We start from the raw sequence: 15045 nt of genomic DNA on the forward strand, positions 1-15045 counted from the left end.
ACCCATAATACTCTGTCTCTGACACATACAAGGGTGCTTAATTTGAAAAGGAATTTTCAATCCTGGAAAGGAAATTCAGGTTTAAGGAATGATTTTTGAAGAAGCCTTTAAGAAATAAAATTCCATTCATTTTTCATCTTCAGACACCCTTGAAGACCTTTAAAAATTTGTATTTCTTATTGATGTCATGATGACTACAGTAATAACCAAAAGGCCAAATCTATGGAACACCTGGTGCAAAACTTCAGATCAACTACTAGTAGCCATGTAGCTTTGGTAGGGAAACAATATCAGATACATGCTCCAACTCATCTTGCCTCCCTCTCCAGTCACTCTCTGGGATACGTCTGAAATTTATCTACATTCTAGAGGATACATTTCCCAGAATCAATACCATAATTGCATTTTCCAGACTTTCATGTTTTTTGTGTCTCCTTCTTTCCTCTATTATCCACAAGTAGAGACTAGTTCAGGAAAAGACAACGAGGCTCATGCCTAGAAGGATCCCCTGTCCTGTTAGCAGCAGTGCAAACAGGGTTGGGTGGTTACAGGTATGGCATAAATAGGGGCAATGTGGATCTCATGGCTCAGGGTGGGTGACTGTGATCCACAAGTATCAAGGTAGATTTATCTTGTGCAACTTAGAAGCTTTATTTATTTATTTCAGAAGTAGATTGGACAGCAAGCTTGTCCACTGCTATCCACTAACTGCCAGTGTACAGGGTATGAAGTTTGAGGTAAATATAATGTGCTTTGACTCTTGATGGAAAAGGAGTCATCATCTGTGCCTTAACTGGTCGCCATGGGATAGGAGCGTGTACACAGAAATTCACAACAGAACAACACACATGCTGTTGCTGCATACAGCGCTTATCTCACCACAAGTTGCCCATGTGACAGGCCCTAAAGAAAGTCTTATTGAAAGTTAATGGGATTTTGTCTCTTAAATCTTCATGTCTATAAGCACTTCAGGAAATTTTCCCATGGGCAGTAATAGAGTATTCAAGATTTGGGGAGCTGCTGCAATTGCTCCATTTTCTTAAAATGTGGTGATGCCTGAAAAATTTGGAAGTGTCTTGGCAAAAATGGCTGTGGAACCTCTTCCACTCAACAGCATAAACATCCCAAGTTTGCTCTTTCTTTTTTTTCCGTCCAGGATTCTTTTGTTATACTCCAGAACACTTGCATATCATAAACTCATAAATTTTGATAGAGACTCAGACGGTGGCAGAGCTGAAGTGAGTTCCTTTGCTTCCAGTATATTTCTGCTATTACAGAGAATGATTTCTCAGCATACTTTTATGGACTTAAATCTACTCATCCTGCTCATACACACACAGACAAATACCATTTCTCTTCAGAGCAATTTGTTTTGTTACATATTGTAATAATTTATCTGTCTTATTCCTGCCAATTGGTGCATAGGCAAAAACGCTTGATAGCTCACAACAGATTGTTTTCAGAACTATTATTTTCATCAGTTGTTTTACAGTGAAAATTGAACCATGTGCTCCAGTTTTGTGTGTTTTCTTTTCCTTTCTTTTTAAGTGGAAGATAACGCCAGAGAGGAAGAACTATCAAAATATTTTCTGTAGATGGACTCTGTAGGCCACAGGGTCTTTTTCATGTATTCCCTCTGAAATGGTTGGATGTGGAGTTTAGACTTGAGCTTGGCTATTGCTCAGAACAGACCTATATTTGGAAGAAATGAGAGACCTGATGGATTTGTTTTGCCCAAGGCCTCACACTTTCCTTGGAGGGACTCCAGGCCCGCCCACACACCCTTGTCTTTTCCAGTTCCTGTAGCAAGGAGAGAAAAAGAAACCATTTGGAGCCAGATTCTCCCACCCTTACACACGCTGAGTAGTGCCCAATCTCTCGAGCAATCTCAGAGATGGTACTGAGCCTGTTTAAGGTGCTGTACACAGACAGTTAAAGCAGGGTTATCAAAACCTCTGCAGCTGTACTTGCTTTTTTATTGTCTTAATGACAGTCAGACAGCATACATGGCTAAGGTAGGCGCCAGTGGAGCTTAGCAAAGCTTCGAAAGTAGTGAATTTGGCTACCTGAGCTTTAAAGAAACAGATACTTTTTTCCAAAGGAGGCAAATCTTACCCTCCTTATTCAGGCAAGACCTATCCCAGGACAGCCATGTTTGACACTCCCCTCTAAGGAGGTCCAAATTCCTCTCTTCTGATTCAGTGTAGTGACAAAGCGAAAGCCTTCAGGGTTACATCCTTATGAGGTACACTGGTCATGCTGCTCTTCGAAGTCATTCCTTCATTTCCTCACAGAAGCCAAGAAGTACCTCATACTCCTGTCAGTCTAAAGCAGGAGTGATGCAGAAGGCAGTGATGGGGCCTCCTGATGAAAATAATGGCACAGAGGAAAAAGCACCAACCAGCAAAAATATGTCTTTTTGTCAGTTTGCATTTCAGCAGTTTCACATTAATCTTGCACAAGAAGTCTCCAAAGCCAAGTAAAACACATCTTGTGACTTGAAACTGAACTGATGAACTCCCCATGGGTCCTTTGCTTATCCCGATAAACTTATTTTTCCTAGATGGAGTGCATTTAGAACAAAATAGTGTATGTTATTAAATCTGTATTGCGTTGTTCTGTTATACATGGGATAGTTAGAAATTCAGTTTGTGGGTTTGGGTTTGTTTTGTTTCTTGGCTAACCAAGTCTGTCCTTACCAATTTTGGTTCACCTTCAAGCCTCCAGCTGCTTCACTGCTTCCCTGCAGATTTACTAGGGATGCCAAGGGTACCACTGTGTAAGGAGAATACACAGTTATGCAATTTGGGGAATTTGGCAGGACAGGAAGAGGAAATTTAGGCAGGCCTCCCACCCACTCCCATGAGAAATAGTATTGTGTTACAAGGCAGAGCTGTCATCCTCAGAAAGACCTTCTCAATCATTTCCCTCTGGCTCCCTTAACATTTTGACCTTTATACTACCTGGTGAACATAAACCTTGCTTAATCAATTAAAGAAATACCAAACAGGGGAAACCAGAAACAAACAAACAAAAAAAGACCTTCCAAGAGAGAAAACTTCATTACAATCAGTATTCCTTGTCTCTGCTGATCCATGGAGAAAGAAGAAAACAAAACAAGCAAAATTCCATGGAAATGATAGTGTATTCCTGAAGAAACCTAAACCATTAAATTGTTTCTTGTACAACTATACACATGAAGATCACCTTACACCCATCACTGAAATGCTATAATTTACCCAGTAAATCAGGACCAACAATTAATCACGCACAGAAGTGTTACATGACTGCTTGAGGCAGGCAATGAAGCTACCAGGAAAAACCCTCCAGTAGCTTTGCCTTAGGCACATACTGCAAAAACAGAAGGTTCTCTGGAGCCTGTTTCTGCAGATACCCTACAGCATGGAAGAGTTCCAGCTGGCAAAGAAACAGAGGGGTATACATATACATCCCTAGTAATCTCACCCACCACTAATCAGGAGTTTATACGTGGGCTTTGAGGTTTAGTTAGAGGACATAACTTCGCAGCATTCTTCAGCTGGCATATGATCAGAAGCTGGCAGAAAGGGTTACTGGCTGTATCGTATTAAGTATACATTAACTTTGGGTGATGCTGGTGGCTGAGGCCCAAAGTGAAAGAAAATCTCTGGCACTCTCTCCCACCACAAGAATTCCTCAGGGGAAAGAAAGTCAGACTAGAAAAGGAGTCTGGCTGACAACTGGCAGAGCAAAGGGACGAGGAATGGAAAGGACCAGTAGATCGGCCTAAAGCATGTTTGTTTTGCATGTGTTGTTTCATTATACTTGTGAAACATTTCTGCTTGAAAGGGAGCTTTTTAGCACAAAGGAGGAAATTTTGCACCTGTAGAAGTGTAGATGAGGTGAAGCCAGCTAAAACTTTTTAACTGTGCCTGAGGAGTGTTAACCTTATCTAAGGCCATTTACTTTCAGCATAGGATACATAGGTTAGAAAGTTGAAAAGGGGTCTTTGTGAAAGGATCTTTTAATGGTGTGTGGGAAAGTTGAAGCTGACAAGGCCTTGCTGCCCTGCAGGACACAAGAATCCTAAATTTTGAGTGAAGGCTTCCTTAGGAGGGGAAAGTGAGCTGCTGGCCGAGCACTGCCTGTATGGCAGGCGACTGTGAAATCGCAATCGTTATTGCTATGTATGCTGCTATATGGTAGGTTCTGTCTTTCACCCTGCATGACTGTTTTCTCAAGAGTTTTCTTTTTCTCTTTATTTATTGATGCCTTTGACCTGTGTTTGCAAATGGGGAAAATTATCTGACTGAACACGAGAAAGTTCAATATTATTTTCCCAAGATTTTAGGTGGAACTTTAGCAACAAATGGACCCTCTTAAACTTAAACCTGACCCTTGCCAATGACAACTAAGACCCAGAAAAATGGTTACATTTGGGAAAAAGAGGTGATAGCTACTATTTAACGTATCCAAACCAAATCTCTACTCCCATCCACAACCAGTAGTGTTAGCCTTCAAGCTACATCTTTCACAAAAGATACATTTAAACATAAACTACTAAATATGAAACATAGCACATTAACACCTGTCAGGTAGGGTAAGTAGAAAAATCCTCCAGCTTGGAAGTTCAGTATCTGCACTGGCTGGTTTGTAACAATTTTGGATACCATTTAAAATTATGTGGCCTATTTCAGCTGTCGCTGAAGTTGTGGAGTTTGAGCATGGTGTGCAAGAAAGCAGAATACGCTGTCGCCTTTAGCAAAGCCAGTTTGGCTGATCCCACTTAAAGACTATGAATCAACAGCAAAATTTCTGTTGAGCAGGCTGCGAGCTAAAATGTGGAAGTAAAAATGAAGGATTCATTCACAGTCATATCACAGTGCAGCATTTAGTACTTTCCTCTTATATTTACTGAGAAAAAAACCCCAGCTATCAGTATTATAGAAATATTCCATGCAGTGGTAGACTGGCACACTTCAATACATAAATAGACAATTAAAATGAACTTGTAAAAGGAAAATACCGATTAGTTTGTTAATTAACAAATGCTGTCTTTCAAGAACATCTCACAAGATTACACAGATGATCATCATTATGTTTTATACAAGAGAGTTAGAAACATTCTCAATAGAACCCATTAAAAAAAGAAAAAGAAAAAAAAGGCCTGTTTTTAAGTATTTCCTGAATGAATCCCAAAACTGATGGGTTAGAAATGGAATGTGTGTTGGATGATGGTATGAATTTTGTACAGTGTTTAAGTCTTCTACTTCAGACATTTCAGTTTGGTTCTGACTTTTGCATTAGTTCATTTTTTTTCGTTTAAATCTGAGTAAACAAAATGATTCAACTAGATTCTTCTGTCTCTAGTGTCCTACAAAGGCAGGCTTTATAACTGAATCTGAATTTTCGCCCTCTTTACAAAACATTATGTTAGCTGCAGGGAGCTTGAGGAGGAAGAGTTTCATAAATGAAACTTGCTAATCGCTCTGCTGCTTGTGACTTTCTTCCAATTACTGATCTTTATCCCATGCAGGAAGCAAGTCAAAGGTTACCAGAATGGATTTTCTGTTACGAATGCATCATTCAATAATTCTATCAAGTGCATATAGTTTGGAAATAATTCCACTCCCTCATTAATATGGTAATAGCTTTATGATGATACTGCTTGTCTGGGTTGTGGGCAAACCACTCAAGCACATTTTCTAAAAGTACTTCATTAGTTTCTGCATTGATATCTTACTCGGTGACATGGAGTTAGAGACAGATAAAAAACAAATTTGGGTGGAGAAAACTGACTTTCCTATTGCTTTGACATCTCTATTTGTCCAGGAACCAGACTGAAAAATGAAGCAAGAAAGCAATGATGTCATCATGCAGAAAATTAGAGAACACATCACTCTTTACTCCTTGAATGGCAAAGATGAGCTGTACAGACTTTCCTAATTTCTGCAAACTGTTCTTCACATTCCAGCAGTTTAGTAAAGTCTTTAGGTGCTGACTAACAGCTGAAAAAGCTGAAGTTATTACAGAGGATTGTTTGGCCCAGTATGATTCCCATTAATGGCTTAGTTTGTATCTTAAGGTGTTATTAAAACGTTATTACACCAATTTCATAAGAGCTGTCTTAGGCTATGCTACATGGCCTGCTGTGTCATCTAAGAATTCATGAAAGGAAGTTTGGGTTTTGCACTTTTTAATATATCAGTTTTGAGATTACGGAATCCTGTTTATATTTGTGTACAAGACAGAGTAACATAGATAATAACAATTAGGAAACGGAGCAAAAAGAAAAATTTTTTATGTAAGGAACCAAACTCCTAGAAGTGATGAATAATGTACTCCGATAGCTCAGGGCACCACCAAAACCCAGCAAGAACTGTTTTGCTCTGAATTCCTCCTACAACACCATCACAGAGTCTTCTGCTAGAAATTTCTCTCCAGAGAAACAGATTCAGCATTTGTCACATTACCAGACTTCCACCCTCAGTAAAGAAACTGTTATTTTTGGTATGACATAAAAATTTGTCACTAGCAAGATCTCGGTAGATGAAATTAACACATCTTTAAGATTAAAGTCTTTGGTACACAACCCAAACCCACAACTCCATAGCACCTTTGCTATTTTACAGTGTTGGTCAGTGGAAGAGAGGAGCAAAAGGACAGCAGGGAAGCATAAATGGGAAAGAGGCCTCAATTCATGCTAAGCCCTGTGTAACAATTTTTTTATACTTGAGGCAGAACAAGGGGTGAGCGATCTAATCCTGAATTAAACTACCACTATTCCATAGAGCTGGACAGGAAGAACATCTGCATTTACTGCCCTTCATGCCCTAAGCTTATCCTGTTCTTCTGTCGTATCAAAAAATCATATATGTACCTTGGTCTTTCCCATCTCCTTGTAAGACCGAAGCTGGGGCCAGAAGAGGGCTGTGGTGCTTCAGTAAGTTTCTTTGGGTAACAGGAGAAGTAGGGCAGAGAAAAGTGCTGAAGAGAGCATGAGGACTCATTCATGTCCCACAACACCTGTGGGCTAAATGTTATCCTAAAAGCAGAATCAAAAGATAGAAATGTTTTTCCTCCCTCTGCCAAAAAGGGAACAACAAGTTGTACACAGGAGCATTGCTCCTACCAGAACTGTGTCTGGAATAATGAACATGTTACTTCGCAGAGTCACAGAGGTTGGAAGGGACCTCTGGAGACTGAAAGCAGAGTCACTAGAGCAGGCTGATCAGTACTGTGTCCAGTCAGGATTTTAATATCTTCAAAGTCAGGGACTCCACAACCTCTCTGGGCAGCCTGTTCTAGTGGTTGATCACTTTTACAGTAAAAAAAAGGGGTTTCTATTTAAACAGAATTTTCTGTATTTGAAATTGTCCCCATTGCCTCTTGTAATTTCACAAGATACTGCTAAGAAGAGTCTCTCTCTACCTTCTTTACTCTCCTTGTCAAGTATTTATACATACTGATAAGATCCCACTGAGCCTTCTCTTTTCCAGGCTGAACAGTCTCAGCTCTCTCAGCATCTCCCTGCATTTGACATGCTGTAATCCCTAAATCACATTCATGGTCCTTCATTAGACATACCCCTGTATGTCCATATCTTTGTATGGGGAGACCAGCCCTGGCTGCAGCACTCCAGATGTGTTTTCACCAGTGATGAGCAGAAAGGAAAGACCACCTTCCTCCATCTGTCTTCAATGGTCTTCCTAATGCAGCCTAGGATGTTGTTGACCATCTTTGCTTTAAGGGTAAATTCCTGGCTTAAAGTCAATTTATTGCCTACTGGTACCCCCAGGCAAGCAGTCTTTTTCTGACAAGCTCCTTTTCAGCTGGTGGATCCTCCTAGCCTGCACTGGTGAATGGGGCTAATCATCTTCAAGTGCAGGATTTTTTACTTCACTGAGTTTCCTGAGATTCTCTTTGTCCCATTTCTCCAGCCAAGAAGTCTATGAGTTCCTCAGCCTTTTCCATGACCCCATTCAGCATTACACCTACATTTCTTTCAGTTTTATTCTGCAGATATATCTGTAGAAGCCCTTCCTGTTGCCCTTTACATCCCTTACCAGATTTAACTCCAGCTGGGCTTTGGTTTTCCTAACCGCATACCTGCATGAGACAACATGTCTATATTCCTTATGGGAGATCTGAAACTAATTCCACCTCTTGCATGTTTATTTTTTATGTTTTAGGTTTGTTTGGAGCTACTTGTTTCACCCATGCAGGCCCCCTACTGACTTTTCTTGGCTTCCTGTGTGACAGGATGGACCATTCTTGAGCTCGGAAGAAGCAATCCTGGAAAAAAATGCTCAAACTGTCTTACGAAAATGTAGAGGGTGGGGGATGTGAGATGGAGGAAACTAGCAGGAATTCTGCTACATACCATTAAGGAAATCTGTAGTCATGTTGGAGACCTGAATTCTTGTGCTTGCTCCCATGGACACCTAATTTACCAAGCGAAGAGAACTACCCTAATAGAAAAGCAATTGAGGCATTTTCTACAATATCAAATAAGCTGGTTTTGGTTTTTTTTTTTTGGATATGTTTTCTGGATGTGGAAAGCCTCAGTTTGATTTTGTGTCACATAAGACCACAGAGAGAATTTGGCATCATTATAAATCTGGATCTCTAACCTGTTTACTAACAGGAGACTCAGCTCCTAAAAGTTTTTGCCTTCAGCCTTTTAAGACCCAAAACAGAACCATCATCTTTGGCATGTAATTGAGATTCCTAAGTAATACTTGTTTTTCAAATCTCAGTCTATTTCATGTGTGAGGAGGCACATCAGGCAGTACACCTCCTCCTGATCCAGGGGGATTCCTTCAGTTTTAGGGAAAAGGAAGATAAGGTCTTGAATATACCTTCTTCTCTTGGAATATGTCGATGCAGTAGGGGACCTATGCTATAGGGGAATCTCCTCATCCTATCCCAATGAAGACCACCAATAATATTCTGATTAATAACATGTTCAGAAACTGAACTTTTAGGTAGTGTTCTGATTTCTGTTTTCCCTGAAGCACAGCACTGAAATGCAAGAGAGCTGCTGTAATCCCAGCATGTGGAAAGGGGACCACGGAGGAGTTGGACTCCAAGGCAATACACTGCCAAAAAACTTGTCAATTGAGCTAGCAGGTAGAAGGCAGTCAAGACAGGTGTAAGCAGTTCTGAGGACTGCAGTTGAGAGCAGGCAGATCAGAGGAGTTTCCTATATAAAGGCATTAGTAAACTAGTAACAAAGGAGCATGATTTCCTTCCTACTTGCTTCTGTCTCTATCCTAGAGGAGAATCAGACTGCCATATTCCTTTGAGGGATACCCATCACCTGCTCTCACGCTTTAGAGCTCCAGCAGATTTTCCAATCTGTTTGGCTTCTGTTGGCTGCCCAGACCCTGAGGCGGCTCAGTCTGAGGGATTCAGGCTATACTGTCCTTATCAGCTGAACTGCCACAGTCACCTTCCCAACTAGAGCTGTATTTATTTCATATGGACAACGCACCTGCGTGCCGAACAGCTCAGTGCTATTTACCTTTTGTCCACAAGATGGTAGCGCAGCATTAGCATTAACGTAAACATGGTGGCAGGCTTGACTTCTGCCCAGTTACCTGACAGACTCCCACTATTGGACAAATGTTGACAATCTTCTTCCTTTTGTTAACTTTCTAACTAAAGAACAGTGTGATTTGTTAGGATGAAGACATACACACTGGGATAGCAAATATTTGTGAAAATAAAGAAGAGATACAGAAATCTATTTCCATGCCCCAAAGGGCTGTTTGGAAGCAGTAAGTAGTAGGCATGAAATCATGTAACCCAGCTTTGAGATTTTTGACTTTTTCCCCTAACTGGTGAGCCCAGATATTATCAAATACTGCTCACAGGGGATGAAAATGCCTGGGCTGCAGTGGCCCCTAACATCACACTTGAGTGGCTCTCTGGCTGCAGTGTGGTGTGTGTTAAAACTTGTCCCTTCAAGGCCCACCAGAACCCATACCTAGCAGTTTGTAGGACTATATGTTGGTCATCTCTTTAGTGAGATATTTAGACTCTTCTCTAAAGCTAGTTCAGATTATAGTTTTGCCTTTGGCAACACTACTACTGGTTTCAGACTGTCCCATCTACCACCTCCTCCCACTTTCCACCTCTCATTGCTGCCTGACATACCTGGCAGCATGACTATGACAGATCAGGAAAGTACTTCAACTTTATTAATCTCTCCCTTACACATACTGCTTTTTCACAGCCACATTTCAGAGGTCTAGTTCACAGTCTTGTGAATGATTGTGCTACCACTGATGAGAAGGCACTGTGCTTGCAGCAGAGAGTTAGGAGTAGGAAAGACAACATCAAACTGGAGTTAAGCCCATGAACACTTCTTATCATGGACTTCATACATGCTTCAAAACCTCTTCATACTCTTAGGTCACAAAAGTCGGTTTGAGAGTGATTTTTAGTAGTCAGTCTTTTGTTCAACAGAAAATCAGAGCATTCATATAATCCCTTTGAGCTGACAACCTACCACCCCCATGAATGGTGTGAAAGCCTAAGATACGTCAACTAATCAACTAGTGATTTTTTATGTAGAGGAAGGGGTAGGAAGAGAGTTTTATCTCCTAATAAGTATGGTCTCTGTCTTCATATTACATCATAGTGCTGCTTAACTCAAGCACACTCTAGACTGCCTAATTTGGTATCTCCTTCAGCAAGGTACCAAAGTGGGTCTAATCTCAAACCCAGGATGCTAGGCTTCTTACACAGGGTTGAAATGACAGAGTGTATTAGCGTCCAAGAGATCAAAAGAAGGCTCATAACCTAGTTGGTACTGGAATCTAGTACTGGAACAAAATTCCCTTGTTTGAGTCTATTTGCCAGTCATTCTAGGTGGTCTCCCATCAAAGTGCTGGAAAGTCCTCCTTACTGTCATAGTGACTGCCCACAATCCTTACAACCAAGACAAAGTCTTGCACAAACTACGCAGTCTCTTAGTTCCCAGGGGCATTACTACATACCATGGGTCTGACTATAATTCTTCCTCTGTTACTGTAACTGTGGTAGGAGGCCTTTATTTATGTCAGAATACCCTTATAGCGTGCTGATAAAGTATTATGAAGTATTCCAAGGAATGGACATAGCTGTCTCCAAGAAATGGAACTGCTGTTCCAGTCTAGTGAAACTATCCAGTTGAGTGAAAATACTTCTATTGATGGAAACAGTTTTGCCAGTATGCTCATGCCACCATTGGGGATCTCACACTCCTGACAGACAGACCCTGCAGGAATTTGGAGTGTAGATGGGGCCTAGATCAAATGAACAATTTGGAGTTAGAAACATATAGCAGTGATCCTTTCAAAATGCTTTTATTTACAGAAACATTCAACTGAAATAAAGTCTCTTAACAGGAGGTCTTGATTATTTTTCCATTTCCAAACCACACATCATAATGGGGATGGAATGTGGTTACCATAAATTGTTGGTTTACAAATCATCACTGACTTGTTAGCAACAGCTAGGATGTTAGAGTTAGAGCAACAGTTTGGATGTGATAAAATAGCAAGAGCCCATTTTTCATGGCATCGTTGGAATGAATATAAATGAATTCTTCCCAGAGATTCATTGTGGTGGTTGTGGTAAATAGCAAACTGCATATTTCCTGCTCATGTTGAAATCAATGGGAGTTTTATTATTGGCATCAGGAGAAGCAGGATTTGACCTTAATAGAAAAGAGAAGAGGAAAAGAGAAAAAGATGATGAAAAAAGAAAAGAATGAGCCCGAGAGTTCTGAAACAACTAGCAATTCAGTTGCCTGACTGGAGACACTTCAAAAGAAGAGTCTGAAATGCAGAAAGTACCAACAACCTGAAACTGGGGCCCCTTTGCATTTAGATTCCCTTCCAAATTTTCCTTTGAATTCTCTACTTGTAAACTTTGAAACTAAGGAATAACCAGTATTAGACACTGCTGAAAATGCAGATTTTCAAATTTTCCTTTTTCTTGGAAATGTTTCTGCCTCTCGAACAGCACTGAAGAGTTCTCTTATTGGGTTTTGGATGAAGCCTATAAAAATCAGCAACAGCATTCTTTCAGGGAAGCCAGCACAAACTTTCCTCCATACTTGTGTTTGAGTCATGACATAGATCACTATCAGTCACTTAACCTTCCTCAAGCAAAATCCACGTCTGCTAATAGAGAGAATTAGCAACCCTGCCTCTGTCATACAGGTAAATCTTTACAAAAGAACTTCTGCATTAGAAATAGAAGAAACAAGAAGCTCTGATCCGAAAGAGATCAGTACGCTTGCTTAGCTACTAAACTACTCAAATTCATGGATTTCTCCTCAAGTACTCTATAAAAATAGACAAAACCAAATAAAACAACAATCTATGCATTCTCACTACATGGTACAACACATCACAAACTTATTTCCTTCATCAGGTGTGTTCAAAGCACTCACCGAGTTCACAATTCCTAAATACAGTTGTTTAAATATTTAAAAGAGTGAGTGAAACCTGGTCCTCTAAAGTCAACAACAAAACTTGCAGTGACTTCACATAGACCAGAATAGATGTTTAGCTGAGTAAATTTAATGTCAGTGGGACTAGGATGATCTCCATTAGCTGAATATTTAGTACTTCCATATTTAGATTTTTACACAACAAACAGATAATAGCTGATGGATGATGCCAGAAAAGATACAAAGAGGAAATGAAAAGAATGACTCTTCTGCCCATTTATGAGTCCATTTGATTGATGTTCTATCCTTCAATACCCACAAACCACATCTCCTGAAATACAAGTCTATAAAACAAGGACTCTGACCCCTAATGTTCACCAAATAAGTTGTCATGAACCTCCTTCTGCACTTTCAGATCGGCACACAGGTGCTAAAAAGGAGCATTCTGTACAGCTACTCCAGAGCATACCAGTAATGAATTTGGATAACATATGAAAGTTTCAAAGCAAGTCCTTCAGCAATGCAAAGCAGGATGAGTATAACTTTTGCTAACAAAACCTGATATTGCAGCATACATGAAATGGACTCTTAACATATGGAGAGGGAGAAGCCAAATCCAAAATCACCATGGTTTTTTTTTCAAGGTAGAGGGCTAATGCAGTTCATTCTTTCCCATCTGATATTACTTTTTGGTTCTCTGTAGAAAATTCTCATTAGCTGCAAGACAGCCCTTGAAATAGCATTTGTTGTCCCAGCCAGATGAGGAAGGTTTGTAGAGGAAAGTTGTGTCTAATAAACGTCGTTTTTCCTTAACAGAGTCAGACATTGTTGAGCTCTAACATGTAAGAGCAGATGATTCAACTGGAAATCCAAGGGGAATTGAATCCAGTCCTTTGAACTTCCAGTAAGATTTCTTAACTGTGAAGTACACAAGGAACTATGTTGACTATTGTCGTATTTGGCTAGAGACCCCTCATCTTACCAAAGTATTCTCTAGAAAATGATCCTTTATCCCCAAAGTGTTTCTGATGTTGCTTGAAAGAGACAGCAAACACAATTGAGACTGATTTTGGAGAAAGCATATACTCTGTGTTCTAGAAAATCCTTACCTTTATAAAAATTCACCCTTCCAAATGTAAATGATAATTAGTACTTCTCAGAAGATGCACTTACATTCATTAGCTTCCTTTACCTTTTGTCTGGACAACGTATCCCAAATCTATATCACTAGAATACACAATGTCTCTGCCGAAGAGGTAGCCTTTCTCTATTTTACCAGTCTACTACATTTGTTTCTTATTCCTCCAGAGTGGAACAGAGTTCTTGGGTCCAAAATAGCAAAACACATGAGACTTTATCTTCCTCATCAGCTCATGGCTCTGCAGAGGATTTCAAAAACAGCATTTCATATCCAGTTTCACTACTTTCCCTATGACAACTGGGATGTTCAAAAGAGAAGCATTCAAAACGATGACCTGGAGGTGTGTTGGACTACTATTTGGAAGTGGATTTGATTTTACTAGTTTGATTTAATTACTGTGAATACTTAAACTCTGAATGTCCGGACTATGGTTTTACTAGGTGTTACAGTATCTCAGACTCATTATGAATAAAGGTACTGCTATTAGAGGAATGTCAAAATGTTTCAGCATTTCTCTACATGGCAGACAGAATGGTTTTGTAATGTAAACTTACCTAACCTAAGCTGCCTTGCTTGCACACTGGTAGCTGTCTCACTGTGCCAGCAAAGAGCTTATTAAGGAGTACTTTGCCCATCTTGGGAGAGTTTTGCAGCCTCTGATGAATTTCCTGCTCCCATGACCAGACTCTCCCTGCTGGCATTCATCTGCAGCCGGAGGCCAAGTCTGCCACCTTGACATTTCAGCGGAATCAAAGCTCATTCTTAAGATGTCCTAGTATGTGCCATAGTAATACCAGTTGCTAAAGTACTTGCCTGACCTACCTCAGTTTTGATTAAAAGCAGAACACCCCAATATGGGACTCCAGCACTTACAACCAGAATATTTAGAGGCTGTGCAGAGCTTACATGGCACACCAAGTTGTCTTTGAATATATTAAGATTCAGGCATAAGAAAGTATTTTTCTGTGTTCAGAGGTTTAAGGGCAGTTTACCTTAATTCTGTACTTTCCATAGGTTTATTTGCCAGTAACTGAGGAGTTCAGGTAATAAGATTATTCCAGGATAATGTTTTTATCCACAAACACTTCCACATCTCCACTTGCCCCTTTACTCCTTTTTTCTTGGACATAATTCTAGATCAGGGAACTTCCACATTTCAGCATTCTGGGGCTTAAGAGAAACATCTAAAAGTACTTCACTAAAAGCCATAGTTAAAACAGGGAGCTACTCACAATGAAGCAGTAGGCTAAGAGCAGGGTGCATTGAGACCTCACTTCTGGGATGTGCTCAGAGAGGCTCTGAGGGGTCTTCTCAGCCAGTACAATCCAGAGAATGCCCATGAAGTTGACAGACTCTGTAGAAACTCCTGTGGAGATCAGAAGATGCTTCAAACTGAGTGCTTCTTACTTCCTGCTTGATGGATATAATAGCAACTGTTTAGGCATCTGGTAGCCTTTGGCTATGAACTTCCGAAAGA

This window comes from Nestor notabilis, unplaced genomic scaffold (genome assembly GCF_000696875.1).
Source record: "Nestor notabilis isolate BGI_N333 unplaced genomic scaffold, ASM69687v1 scaffold3194, whole genome shotgun sequence".
NCBI lineage: Eukaryota > Metazoa > Chordata > Aves > Psittaciformes > Psittacidae > Nestor > Nestor notabilis.